Source organism: Lepeophtheirus salmonis, chromosome 3 (genome assembly GCF_016086655.4).
Source record: "Lepeophtheirus salmonis chromosome 3, UVic_Lsal_1.4, whole genome shotgun sequence".
NCBI lineage: Eukaryota > Metazoa > Arthropoda > Copepoda > Siphonostomatoida > Caligidae > Lepeophtheirus > Lepeophtheirus salmonis.
In genome coordinates, this window is record NC_052133.2 from 22,406,684 (window position 1) to 22,419,936 (window position 13,253).

Below are 13,253 nucleotides of genomic sequence, written 5' to 3' on the forward strand. Positions count from 1 at the left end.
AGCTTATTTATGAGTTTATTCTCTCTGAGGTATTATACGTACACCTATACTTCCCAATATGAAAGTGTGCTCATCAGATTTAACTGACAAAATTGTAAAAAAAAAATACAAAATCCTTGAGATGTTCTCCGAATACGAACGCCGTGCAGCCATTATTCTGTGCCGGGTACACGCCCACGGAGATTATATAGTTTACGAAGCTGCTCAAATCAACTGCTTACGATGTTCCCAAGGATTTTAAAGAGTCGGAGGGTTCGGGAACACCTACAATCAGGACTTATGATCGTTTTGGGTAAAAAAGTGAAAATAAATTAATGGAATATACCATTAAAAGGTTTGGAAATGTGGCCTCCTCGCTCGCTCGATTTGAAATCCTTGGACTACTATTTATGAAGTGTCTTGGTTAGATATTATAATAAATGTCCACATAATAATATTGACTCCTTGTGAGCTTCCATTGACCGCTGGCTCGCATAAGACTGAAGTAATGTTCCTCCTGTGATTAATACTAAGTTCCATTCCAAGACTTGATCACCAGTAACAGGAATGTAATGTCGGCTCATAATTTTGATTTAACAGTCTCAATTTGACCTCCTCAGTGTACTTGGACCTTCTTAGGATGTTACTAAATCTTCCATGCATTACCTCGACAGGCAGGTCCAAGTAATTATCGAAGCTAAAGAATGGCCTTCCAACAGCCCTGACCTTAACCCATGTGATTTCTAGTTGTGATCAGAACTGAGGAGGAAAAACATCTCCATAGCTCCTGGAGATCGCTAAACCTCTCTGTTAAGAGTAATATGTCCCGCTGTAACAAGAAATATATAAGAAAAACCTGTTCATCCTTTATAGTTTATAGTTCCTTTTTAGTTTATAATCTATGTCGAGGGTGATCATATTGAATGGTATCACAGCTAATTATATAATTCAAATTTCATATGTTTTAATTTTTTTCTCAAAATGCCATCTATTATTATTTCAACTTATTCGAAAAAACTGTACGGATACTTCTTCCTACCCCTATAAAAAATCATAACTGGAAATTTTGATAAGACATAAACATACATTTGCAAATATGTAGGTAAATACATTTTCATAAAACTGCAGTTTAAACTCCTCAAATAAACATAAATATATATAGCATGTTTATTATATGTATGTATGTATATTTATTGGCAAATAATAGTTTAATCTATAAGTATTAAGTACTTCATTGTTATTAAACTTTAACAACCAGTTTCCAATCTATTCAGGTAAATTTATATAAAAAGACACGAGTATGTTACTGTTAAATTCATGGCATAAATGTTTTTGTGGGCTGGTTCATGAACAAAATACACCCGTTTTGTACAAATATTCCAATATAAGCCCTTTAAGCAATGCTTAACCAAAAGTAATCCAAGGTATATTTGAAATATAGTAAATTGATACAACTGCACTAAATAAAGGTTACGAAAAAAAAAAGAGTTAAATATTATACATTTAATGTATGTATTATCTAATGAATCTGCCTGGAACAGACATTGAGAACGTTATCCCAAAAAGTAGGAATATCACAGTTTAAGTGTTCATGTGTTCATTTATTAATATTTTTAGTGAAGTTCAAATAGGGGAAAAACAAAAGAATGGATTTCATCAACAAAAAAATGTACAATAACTAATATGTTCCCGTCTTGCAAGACTGAATAGAAACAAAGAATGAAGGTAGAAAAAAAGAAAGGGAGAAATAAAGAAAGAAAATGAGGTTATTTTTTGGCCCAAAAAATTATTTTAGTAACTTAGAAGCACACAAAACTTCATAACAACATGATTTGTTATTTTATATATCTACTCTCTAAATTTCAGACTGATCTGCTCTACTATTTTGGATTACAAAGTTGATAACACCAAATACAGACTTACATATCAGATATCATAAAAAAGTAATACATTTATGGAGGGGAGGGGGGGAATTAAGTTTCCCTCCACCAGGGGCTAGCTATGCTAGAGGGAAATCCTTGCTGGCTGTCAAATTTACTCAAAAAAATGAGCGGATATCGATACCTATTGTTGAATAATGAAGAAAGACACAATTTGAAAAACATGGTTAAATGCATAGTGACTTAAATTAGTTTAACGGAAATATAAAGGCAGTTAACAAAAAAAATATCACAAATCTAATCCCAAAATATCATTTTCTCTATTTTTCAAGTATTTTTTTCCAATGCCAATGATTTCAAGGCCTTGAGTGATCGTTAAAGCCTTTTTAGATTAGTTAATTAATTACTTAATAAAAATTACAGTTTATTTTTTTTTTACAAAAACTTGTATTTTTAATTTGTATAAAACTGAAATTGAATTCATTTAAACTAGGGATTACAGCAAATATTTTTAAACTCTCTATTTTTGTCTTATCTTATGTGAATTATACTTTTATTGATATCCTTTTGTTAGGGCTTATTTTCTTTATTTGTATGGTATACATATTAAAAATTGAAAAAAAGAATCCTTTAGAAGATTATTCGTTTTTTGCATATTAATATTTAATAAGTTCTTTAAAAACTTTAAAATTAAAAAATAAATAAATATGAATGCATTGAACCAACATATACAATATATATGAAAAAATAATATATTGGGAAAATTACACAAATAAGTAATTGTAATGTTAAGTATGAATGTACAATGTATATATTATGAATATTTTTATCTTTCATAAATATTTCATAGTCTTTTGTATGTGCACACCAGTTCGAGAATTTTTTTTTTATAAAAGTAGAAGAATAAATAAATCTTTTTGAAAATGCGAAATATTCTTTGGAAAAAAAGAAAAAATCTTATTTGATTTGTATCTGTCAAAAAAAATAAAAAAAATAACATGAATTCAGATTTAATATTTGGAGTAAGAAAATATAAAGATAAAAAAAAAGTATTCATAAATTTTATAAGGAAAAGAACAAAAAGAAGTATATTTGAATATTATAGAACTTCACAGTATACCGCAAAATTCATTTCGCAGTAAAAATCGAATTAATCTAGTAATATTGCATGATTCAACACAAGATTTTCAAAATATTTTTGTAGATCCCTTAAAATGGCATAGTTGGCTTGAATAATATCTACTAAACTATAACTTGAGAAACAAGTTTAAACTCTTTTTTTTTGTAGTTAAACATCCTCATTTATGTCCAAAAAAATGTAGTTGTCCAAAACATTCAAATTGTTGCAGCTCTACAAGGTGGTAATGATAAATTGGGAAAATCTTTAAAAGTTTAGAACAAACGAACTAATCGGGGTAGAACCATAAATTATTGATTATTTGGAAGCTTTATTAAATGACATTCAATTATTTATAATGAGATCGGCGAATCCAGCTCTGCCATCAGGGCCTCCACGAAGGAATGATAATTTGCACAGGTATCATGTTCGACCCTCTTCCATAGATAGAAAACCTATGGGTTCAGTTCTAGGCTGTTTGCAAGCCAAAAATCCGGGCTCCAAAATTGAGGAAATTTTGGAGCCAAGACATCCTACACTTTTTTGATATTGTGCACTGTCTTGTTGAAAGGTGCAATGTCTTCCTTGGGCTACTCTATCCATTCAGGGAATGGAAAATTAAAGTAAAAAAGTAGAGCAGAGAGTGAATGGCAATGCTGGATCTGCACAAGGTCGCCCGAGCATGACAAATCTTCCACCACCGTGTGGGCGAGATTATCAATAGAGGTGGATCTCATTGTAAATAATTGAATCTCATTTAATGGAGCTTTCAAATAATATAAATTTATGGTTCTATATTTGGTTAAATATTTTCCCAATTTATCTGGACCACCCCGTATAAAGGTATGTTCACAACATTCAAATATTTTCATAGTCCCTACTGTTTTTTTACATTTGATTATATTTTTTTTAGTACTCCTCAGTTTTTATAGAGGTATGGGATGACTTTGATGTGTATGTAACAATATATATATGTCATTGTTTTGATCCATTTAATTTTGGCTTCAAAAAAATATCCTTTCTTATGCTCACCGTAAGCACTTTATGTATTTTATCTCTATGAGTGCGACATATATAAATATAAGAAGTAATTAACAAATAAAAAAGAGAGAAAATGTGGTGAAGACTTATTCTTTCAAAGGATCAAGAGATACTCAATAGATGGTGTCACACATTCATTTTATAAATGTACAAGACTGTTCAAAACCTTCAAACAAGGTAAATATTAGATTGTAGTCATGAATTATTAAAATGGTTTTGAAATGCAAAACTGTAGCATAGAGCAACTCCGATTGATCGAATAGGGTATAAACGAATCATTCAAATTGAATATATGGTACTTTCTACAGCTGAATTGATGGTACAGGCAAGAGATTAATATATAGCATTGTTTATTGCCCAATTTTGTGGAATTGCCAATGGAAAAAACCTTTTACTTCAGAATTTTTTTCCCCCTATTGTTGTTGCCAATCTGTAAATAATCATAATCAAATTAATGTTTGTCAATGACGTTATTAACAATACATTAAAGTATAAATATCAACTATGGATCAAACTATATCGTTTATACCCAATAAAATATGTCGTGTTTTTTGTTTTTTGCGGGAATGATTTCCGAAGAACCTCAAAGCACTGTTGTATAGTTTTTACAAATAATAATCATAGACTCAAAACAGAAGAGTACATAATCACATAGTTCGAACCTTCTATTTACTTTTTCCCTTCGTAGTACCCGCTTCTCCTGAAGAAGAAGAGGAGAAGAGGGAGGGGGGACTATATGTACATACACATACGTAGTTAGTTTTACATATCCCTGACGCTCTCAACTATTATAACTCATTCAGTCCGAGAACAAACTTCTAATCTACATGATCATAGCCAGTTTAGTTCCTTTTTGACTTTTTAGTTTATTCAAAGTCTCCGTGTAAATATGAATATTGAGTGCGTGATTGATTGATTAAAATAAAAAGTTTTTCATAATCAAATGCTACTTCTTCACAAACGATGATTCATTCTATATGGTGGGCAATTAAGAAAAAGTGTATTATTCTTCATACATCTTTGTTAGAGTTTTCAGAAAGGTAACAAAATTAAATAATTATTCACCCTAATTTATTGTAATCATGTCTTCTCAATTAAGGCACAAATCATCCTGATCCATTTATAGTTTAAAAAATTGATTTAAATACTCTTCCATAATTTCTAATACTTCAATAACGCTAAGAAATTGAAATAAAGATTTTATTTACTTTTATTCATTAATACATGGATAGCTCAATATATGTTCTATGTATAATTTGGTATATGTTATTTGTTCAATTAAGAAAACAAAATAAGAAATCAATTTATTGCTTGTTTTGTGAATTAATGGATAAACGAACGGGATATTTTTTCATGCAATATTACATTTTACTCATTAATATAATGTTATGATTTACTGCTATTGACTTAAATACACATGATATATATATATACATCATGTACATACAACCAATATGCATTGTGGATATGCCCATAGATCCTCCTCATCTTGTACCTACCTATTAAATAAATCCTGATTTCCATTGGGAGAAAATATAGTACTTTTTTATTATTATTCATGCCATAGAGATGCTTTTATTCCTTGTTGTTTCCTTCTCTACTCCCTTATACATCGTTACAATAAATGGATAAAATATGTAAATTGGACTATGTATTACATGAGTTATAATTCACGAGTAAAATTCAACTAATACGTTTACGAATATACTGATGTTTATTGTATATATAAGTATGTATTTGTAATTAAAACTACATTTTTTTGCTTTTTAAAATGCCTAACAGATTTTTATAAAAATACCCTTCTCCCGAACATACATAAAAAGGTAATTCAGAAGGAACATGATGGTTTTGTTTATGAAAAAAAACTATCTTAATAAGTTGAAAATGGCAATTTCTTTAGAGTTTAGATTTATAACCCTTTTTATTAGACTTATTGATTCATGTGGATTTGCAAAGAATATACATATACGTATGTGTACCTAATGTTGTTCGGTCTTGATATATTTTATCTAGTTCAATCTAGTCTTAACTGCACTGGACCGAGACTGAACTAGTTCGGACTGAAGTTTTCAGTTCCAAATAAAGAAGAACGCCAAAGTATATGTACCTACCTATAAAGGGATAAAGTTGAAATAATTCCTACTTGGACGTCCGCAAGATTTAAACTTGGGATGGATTCATTATTTTGTAAGAAAATTGAAGTAAAATTTTTGGTGGGTGCCTTAATTTGGTGTAATGCCCTTATTTAGAATGGAATGCTTAAAATAATCTTTTTCATCCATTTAATATTTTTTCCACAAAGCGATATTTGTTGGTTAATAAGGACAAAAGTTAATCAATTTGGGGAGGGGTGGCCTAACCCCATCAATCCCCGCCTGTGGACACCAGTTCTTTCAAATGTATGTAAGCACCGTATATCCGTAAAAATAGTACATTTTTGATTAAAACATCCGGGGTTTTCAGTATAACTCCTTGAACGGTATATCAGACCAGTATAACTGATTCAGAATCATATCATATTCAAAAATCATGGTGATTTGATACATAGATTTTTACATCAATGGGAAAAACAAAAGTACCTTTTTTGGAATATGTAACCGCACAGCCATATCAATTTTGTTCAAAATGCTTATTTTTTTGTCAAACTCATATTTAGAATAATTAATTGAATAAAATAAAATAATTTTTTCATATTCTAATCGAATATCATTTGGAAAAAATCACTTTACTATACGTGAAATGACTTTTCTTTTTTCCAATATATTTAAGAACTAATATATTGATAATAATAATTTTATTGTAATTGATATTATAATTTCTAATATTGGAATGCTGATTAATTCCAAATTTTATGTAGTTATAGTTACAAAAAAATACAATGTTTACATGAAAATCGCAATACAGTGTTTTTTGTTTTTTTGGCATCACTGCATTTAAATGTACATCTATTCTTTAGTTTTTGAAAAACCTAGAAAAGAAGAGTAAGTACAGAATGATTAAAGTCTTTTATATTTAATTTCTCAAGAAAACTACCATGAATCACGCAATAAATATAAAAAGTATTTTTCACAGAATAAATAAATATATACATATAACATAGAAAATTGAAATAATAGCTACTCTAATAACTGACATAATACTTTCATATTTGTACTACTCAGGAGGTTAAGCTATGCACAAATTTATAAGCATAATGTACACATAATTTGTATATATATTTAGATATGAATAAGCAATGTTTTTTTATAATAAGGTGTGGTTTAGGAGAGGGTATGAATTATTAGTTCTGTCTCTCAATATATTTATGTACATTATGTCTTCTAGCTAAAGTAAATGATAAATAAGGATACATTTCTGCTTCTTTCCTCAAGTTCCATCACATTCAACATTATTAAATAAATATTTAAATCCTTTCTTCGAAGTCCTTTCTTTAATTGTTTATTAAAACTCTATTTCACAACTAACAAAATACACACTCGATATGGTAATGTTGGGATTTTTACGTCGTATGATTTCTATTAAAAATAACTGACTTTTTTCCAAAATAAAAAAAGTAAACGGCTACTCGTTAAGTACATTTTGGAACCCTTAAATTATTAATAATAATGTGCAAAAATATTATAATGATAAACCAAATACCATAAATTACAAAATTTACAATTTCGTGGATCATAGCTAGAGATGAAAATCGTGTGTATTTTCGGCAGGTAAAAAGAAGAAGCTGAAAATCAACATGTTAACCATAATGATTCGAAGTATTTTTATGAGGAAAGCAGCTTAGATGTGATAACATTTCATCAAATCAGCTGTGACCAGGGAAGGGGGTTGGAGAAATAAATAAACAATGACATTGTCAAGAATTACATGGATGTTGATCTTCAATTCTACGAGTCCAAGAATAACTTACAATTGTAACTCAACAACGAATCATCAAATTTACTATCCGTCTTTTATGAACACACACAAATGTTCCATCAGATTTTGAATATAATTGAATGTAGTAGAAAAGGAAGTTCACTACTGAGGGGTTAAATAATTATGACAAAAGCTGAGGCAAAGAAAATTAACTCTTCAGATTACCAATTCCAAAAAACAGGTGAGCTAAAATATAAACCAGATTTTTATCGCAACTTATAGCATCACATTAGGGAAGGTACAAAAGGTCTGAAAATAACCATTTTTGATACAAAAGTTTTTAGTGGATCCAATGATGTTTCATGAATTAGTGAAGGTTTTGTGTTCCCCATAACCGACTTTTCTGTTTATTGGCGTGGCCATTGAGAAGATAATGGGCTTCATCACTCATAATCAATTTAGACGAAAAATCTTCAATCTCACCAGACAACCTTAGCATTACTGTACTTAACTCGTTGATCATGATCTCTCGGTTAGCAATTTATGGACTAATTGAATATTTTACGGGAACATTTTAAAATCAGTTTTCAAAATTCGCCATAAACTGCTTGCAGAAATGTGCAACTGGGAAGCATGTCTCTAAAATTGATGTTTTTGGAGACTCTGCAACACTATTGCGCACCAAAGCCTTATTTTCAGAGTTACGAGACGTCCGTTGCCTACCAGAGCGAGGTATTTCTTCTGTCGTACCGTACTCTCAAAATTTGCATGTAAAAGATAAATTGTGGTTTTGTGAGGCTCTGAACGATTAGGATATTTTTGACAAAATTTTCGGTGAGTAGCAATAATGGAACAATTATTTTCAATAAATATTCTCGTTATTTCTGCTCGTTCTTGTGGCCTTTATTTATTCATTATAAAATTTGGACGTGACACAACACAATGGTTAAAGCGGAACGGAGCTAAACGTTACATAAATAAGATGGCACGCAATCAAAATTGTAGTGGGACTTTTGCTCCAACCGTTATTTAGAAATAGATTGAAATTTAAGGCCAAGTTGACATGCGGGTAAATTAACAACCTTCAATCCAAACGAAAGAGAAGTTAACAAGATAATATTAAGTCATATTTTTATAACAAAAGATTAAATTAATATATTAACAACATTAGACATTTTATTTTTATACTTAAATATAAAAATTACAAAGATTTAATATAAAATCTGGAATAAGTGATATTAAATTTTGACAAATTTAGACGTCCACATATTTTGATCAATTTTTTTTGAAAATTCTACATCTATTAAATCTATTTATTGTTTATATGTTGACAATAAATAAATTAATTTTAAGAAATCTTCAAATAAAATTTCTTTTTTTCAGATGTAAAAACGTGTAATGACTAGATTGAATACTTTTATTTAACGTTTCGGTTCTTTTGTTAAAGTTATTAAAGTAATCTGCAGAATTTTTCAGTTTTCGGTGCTACAATATGGAAAAATAATATTTTTAATATTATTCTTGAGTCTATTTTTAGGTTCCCTTTTCATATTGACTTGTGGCAAAGACTTCAGTCTATTATCTTGTACTATACTTGATGTATTTTAGGTAATGATTCGAATCCTAATACTAATACACGTAGCTGCAGTACTTTTCTTAGAATTATACAGGTGATATTTTTTAATAAGATCGTTATTTATATTGCTCATAATGTACATACATAACTAAAACAATATAAAATGTTATGAAGAATTGTGTTACTAAAAAAAAACATAAATAAGCATTATAGTTTAAAAATAGACTACCTAACCCAGACCTAATAACAATAGAAGTATTGACTAACTAATTAATAATATTAGTGTATAGCTGGTGAAAAATTCCTCAATTTAAAACGTTGATCTCATCATACCGTCGGATGATCCTCTTCAACGTCGAATTGTATCGGAGGGAATCAGAAATACGATACCAAATCACACTGCAAAATATTTTCTCACTTAGTTAGCTTTGATGCAATGTGATCCTTGGCACTTAACAAAGCAAAATGCATGGCTTGACGTTCGTTTTGACCGAAACTGAAAAACCGAATGAAATTAAAGCTTTAATTTCCCCCATGTTGTAGTTTTTCAGTTCTATGTTCAATGATAAGAACTCTTTAAGTAAGCCCACAAAAGGACAATAAACGAAAGAATGCTGAATACTATTAAAGTGCTTCCCTCATTCCTTATCAGGCTAATGAAAAAGAAGCAATTTGGGGATATCTGGAATTATGAAATAAATTAATTTCCTTCCAATACTCCACGCAGGGATTCCCCTAATTCTTATCACTCAAGTGTCTTGTAGTTTTAACGTTCTTGAATGGGATGTTGGATGTTTTCTTCCAGATCCCATCAGTGGAAATGAACTTTCCCTGGTTTAGTATTGAGTCTGCACTGCTTAAAACCTATAAACTTATAGAATTTTTATGATTAAAAAAAAAAAACTCTCTTGGATGAATTATGGTTTAGTATATACACCGTTGTTGTCAAATCATAGACAGTTTGCATACCATACAATCCTTAGAAGAGATAAGAGAGAGATAGCTCAAGTACTCATTGGAGAGGTCTGAAGCTGAGCGTTCGCCACGGAGATACGCTCGATTTAGAGATTACAAATCCCCATTTGAGTTTGGGTCTAATCGATAGGCCAATAAGAACCTTGATATAAATGAGTAGGGAAAACTCTACTCAAGAGTACTAAACCTCACCCTGGATCCTTCTTCGATCTTGCGAGAGAAGATTTATTGAAAATACCCAGAAGCCATTTCCTTCTTCTTTGATTGTCTTATCAGCTAAGGTAGGCAGAGCTGAGGCCTTATATATAACCAATGGAATAATGAAGTTATTATAACATTCAATCCGAGTTTGAAGATTCAAATGCCTCCAATGTGAAAGTTTTTTTATACACCATAGACCACAATTTACACCAATTGCTATTTGGTTCCCCATATTTTAAATACTCTAAATCTAATATATGCACTTTTCCTTTTACTTAACATCCTGCAACTCTTGTATCGAATACAAGATTTCATTCTCTAACTGGTAAGATACATGTTTTCTTTTCATTAATTTCCGGACCAGATATTTCTATAAACTTACCAAAAAAAGACAAAATTAAAATAATTATCTTTATAAATTGCACTTAAGAACTGGCTTCTACAACTAATGTGACATTATCTGCGTATAGATCAATTTTGTGTTGCTGATGTTCAAATAAAACACCAATCCGACTATATTTCCTCTTAATTGATAATGTCAACTCCTCTATAGATGTAAGAAAAAGTAGAAGAGTAGCACGGCAGCCTTGACGATATCTTTTTCCGAGAAATATTGGATTTCTTTTCCATTTAAAGTTATTCTTAAAGTCCCATTGGGTAAGAGTGTTGTTCTAATGGGATTATAAAGTCGTATGGGTAAAAATGTTCTTTCATTTCGTAAAATGAGGTTATGGGAAGCAGTAGTCAAAAGCTTCTTAAAGTCTACTACAATAATGGCGTCAATTGTTTTTCTATCAGCCATTTTTATACCTTTAAGAAAGCCTTTTTGATACGAACCGATTCTTTTAGGAAGTATGTGTTCCATTTCATTAGGTACTACTCCCGAAAGAATTCTGTAGGTTCATTTAGTATAGTTATTGGTCGTCAACGACTTAAATCAGTCCCATCTCCCTTTTTCGGTATAGATACAATTTTGCCTTTCATTATTGACTTGGGGAGTCTTCCTTTATTCCCCATATATCTTCCAAAACATAGTAAGAATGGAACTATCTCTTCGCTAAACCACGAAAACACTTTCCCTCCAAATCCATCGGGTTCAAACATTTTATTGTTTTTGAACTTATCCTTGATTTATAATTACATAATAACTCTGAGGGAAAAAGAAGGTGCCAAAGGTTTGTGATACTTTTTAGGAAAATTGACTCTCTCCCCTTACTGTGGGTTGAAAGTCCTGAAGGAAACATGATAGTATATCATTATCTTTGATTAAGATTCTGCCGTTTAAAAAAATATATATATATATTTTTTTTTTGATTTTGTAGCTTTAAAAAGGCTTATCTGGTTAAATATTTTTAAATCTAAATGAAGTATGATTTTTGTCAAGCCACTTCTCTTCTTGATTCTTGCTCAACATTCTCCGATATCCTAAAAGAATTAATAGTGTCAGAAGTGAATGTTCGCCACAATATGGATCTGTTTTCTAATATTTTATCTTTCTTCTTCTGAAAGACACAAGCTCTTGAATAAAAGCGTGAGGGCGTGCATCCTGACAGAGCTATTTTCTCCATCAGGCAATTCTTTTGAAGGTAAAGATGACGTTACGACACAGTTGTTAATTAATCAGTTAATTGTAGCCTACAAGGCAACCGATACCGTCTAATTAACCAAATAAAGAGGAAGCTCACTTTCTATTAATTATACAGAGCGAAGAAAACGTAAGAACACAACACTATTACTATGTTCAATATAATACTAAAAATTCTGCTATAAAGACAAGTTTTCTTTAATACATATTGGACGTTTTTTTGTATTTACATCATTTTTCGGTTTTCAGTGCCAGAACCCAAAAATTGTAGATTTATCGGTTATCGCTGCCATTTAGAACAATAATCTTTTTATTGTTACTCTTATTCCAAATCTTAGGTTCTCTTGTCAAGTTGACTCGTGTCAGAGTTCGATATTTTGGGTAATTCGGGTATTGACCGTGGTTCTAAACCAGAACATGAAGTTTTAAGCTCTGCTATATACCCAAGATCCATCACTATATGTAGCATTTAAGTTACCTAAATACACGTCAAATTACATAATACATTAGAGTCGATGTATGTCCGTATAAGAAATGCCAAGTATATCTGCAATGTACATCCCAATCTCATGAACCCCTATTACTAATTGAAGTACATGTATGAGTCATTGACAATCAAATTTGCAAAAAACGTCCTTTACTTGATTACCTTTTTTATATTTTCATAATCATTATATATATATACATAAATATAATATACCTAAAGATATTAGACATAATATTACACGAGTAATATTAGTAAAAAGTTATTATTATTTTTTACCAAGTAAAGTCAATTTACTTTAAATCATTTTTCAATTTACAATGATAAAAATAATTTTAGTATATTTTATACATTTTTGCTTATTGACTAAAGTATTTTTTTAATAACACGTAAAGACAATTTCATTTTGAGCTTTTTAAAATATATTTATTTCATTACAAGAGGTTAAGGAAGTAAGTACGATTTTTAATCTCGAAATTATTAATACTGCAATGCATTTATAACCTATTTTGCATCATTTAATCCATTGCTTTTAGATACTTATATATTATAATTAACAC

At 30.0% G+C, this 13,253-nt stretch overlaps 1 protein-coding gene across 1 annotated transcript in view; it reads left to right on the forward strand.

The window, feature by feature from the left end:
- Positions 1-4,817: 4,817 nt before the first annotated feature.
- The window catches only part of LOC139904946 (uncharacterized), a 174,281-nt gene continuing 165,845 nt past the window's right edge, over positions 4,818-13,253 (forward strand). Inside the window, exon 1 of the mRNA XM_071887171.1 lies at positions 4,818-5,057. The gene's annotated coding sequence lies outside the window, so the exon portion shown is untranslated. The remainder of the gene's footprint in view (positions 5,058-13,253) is intronic.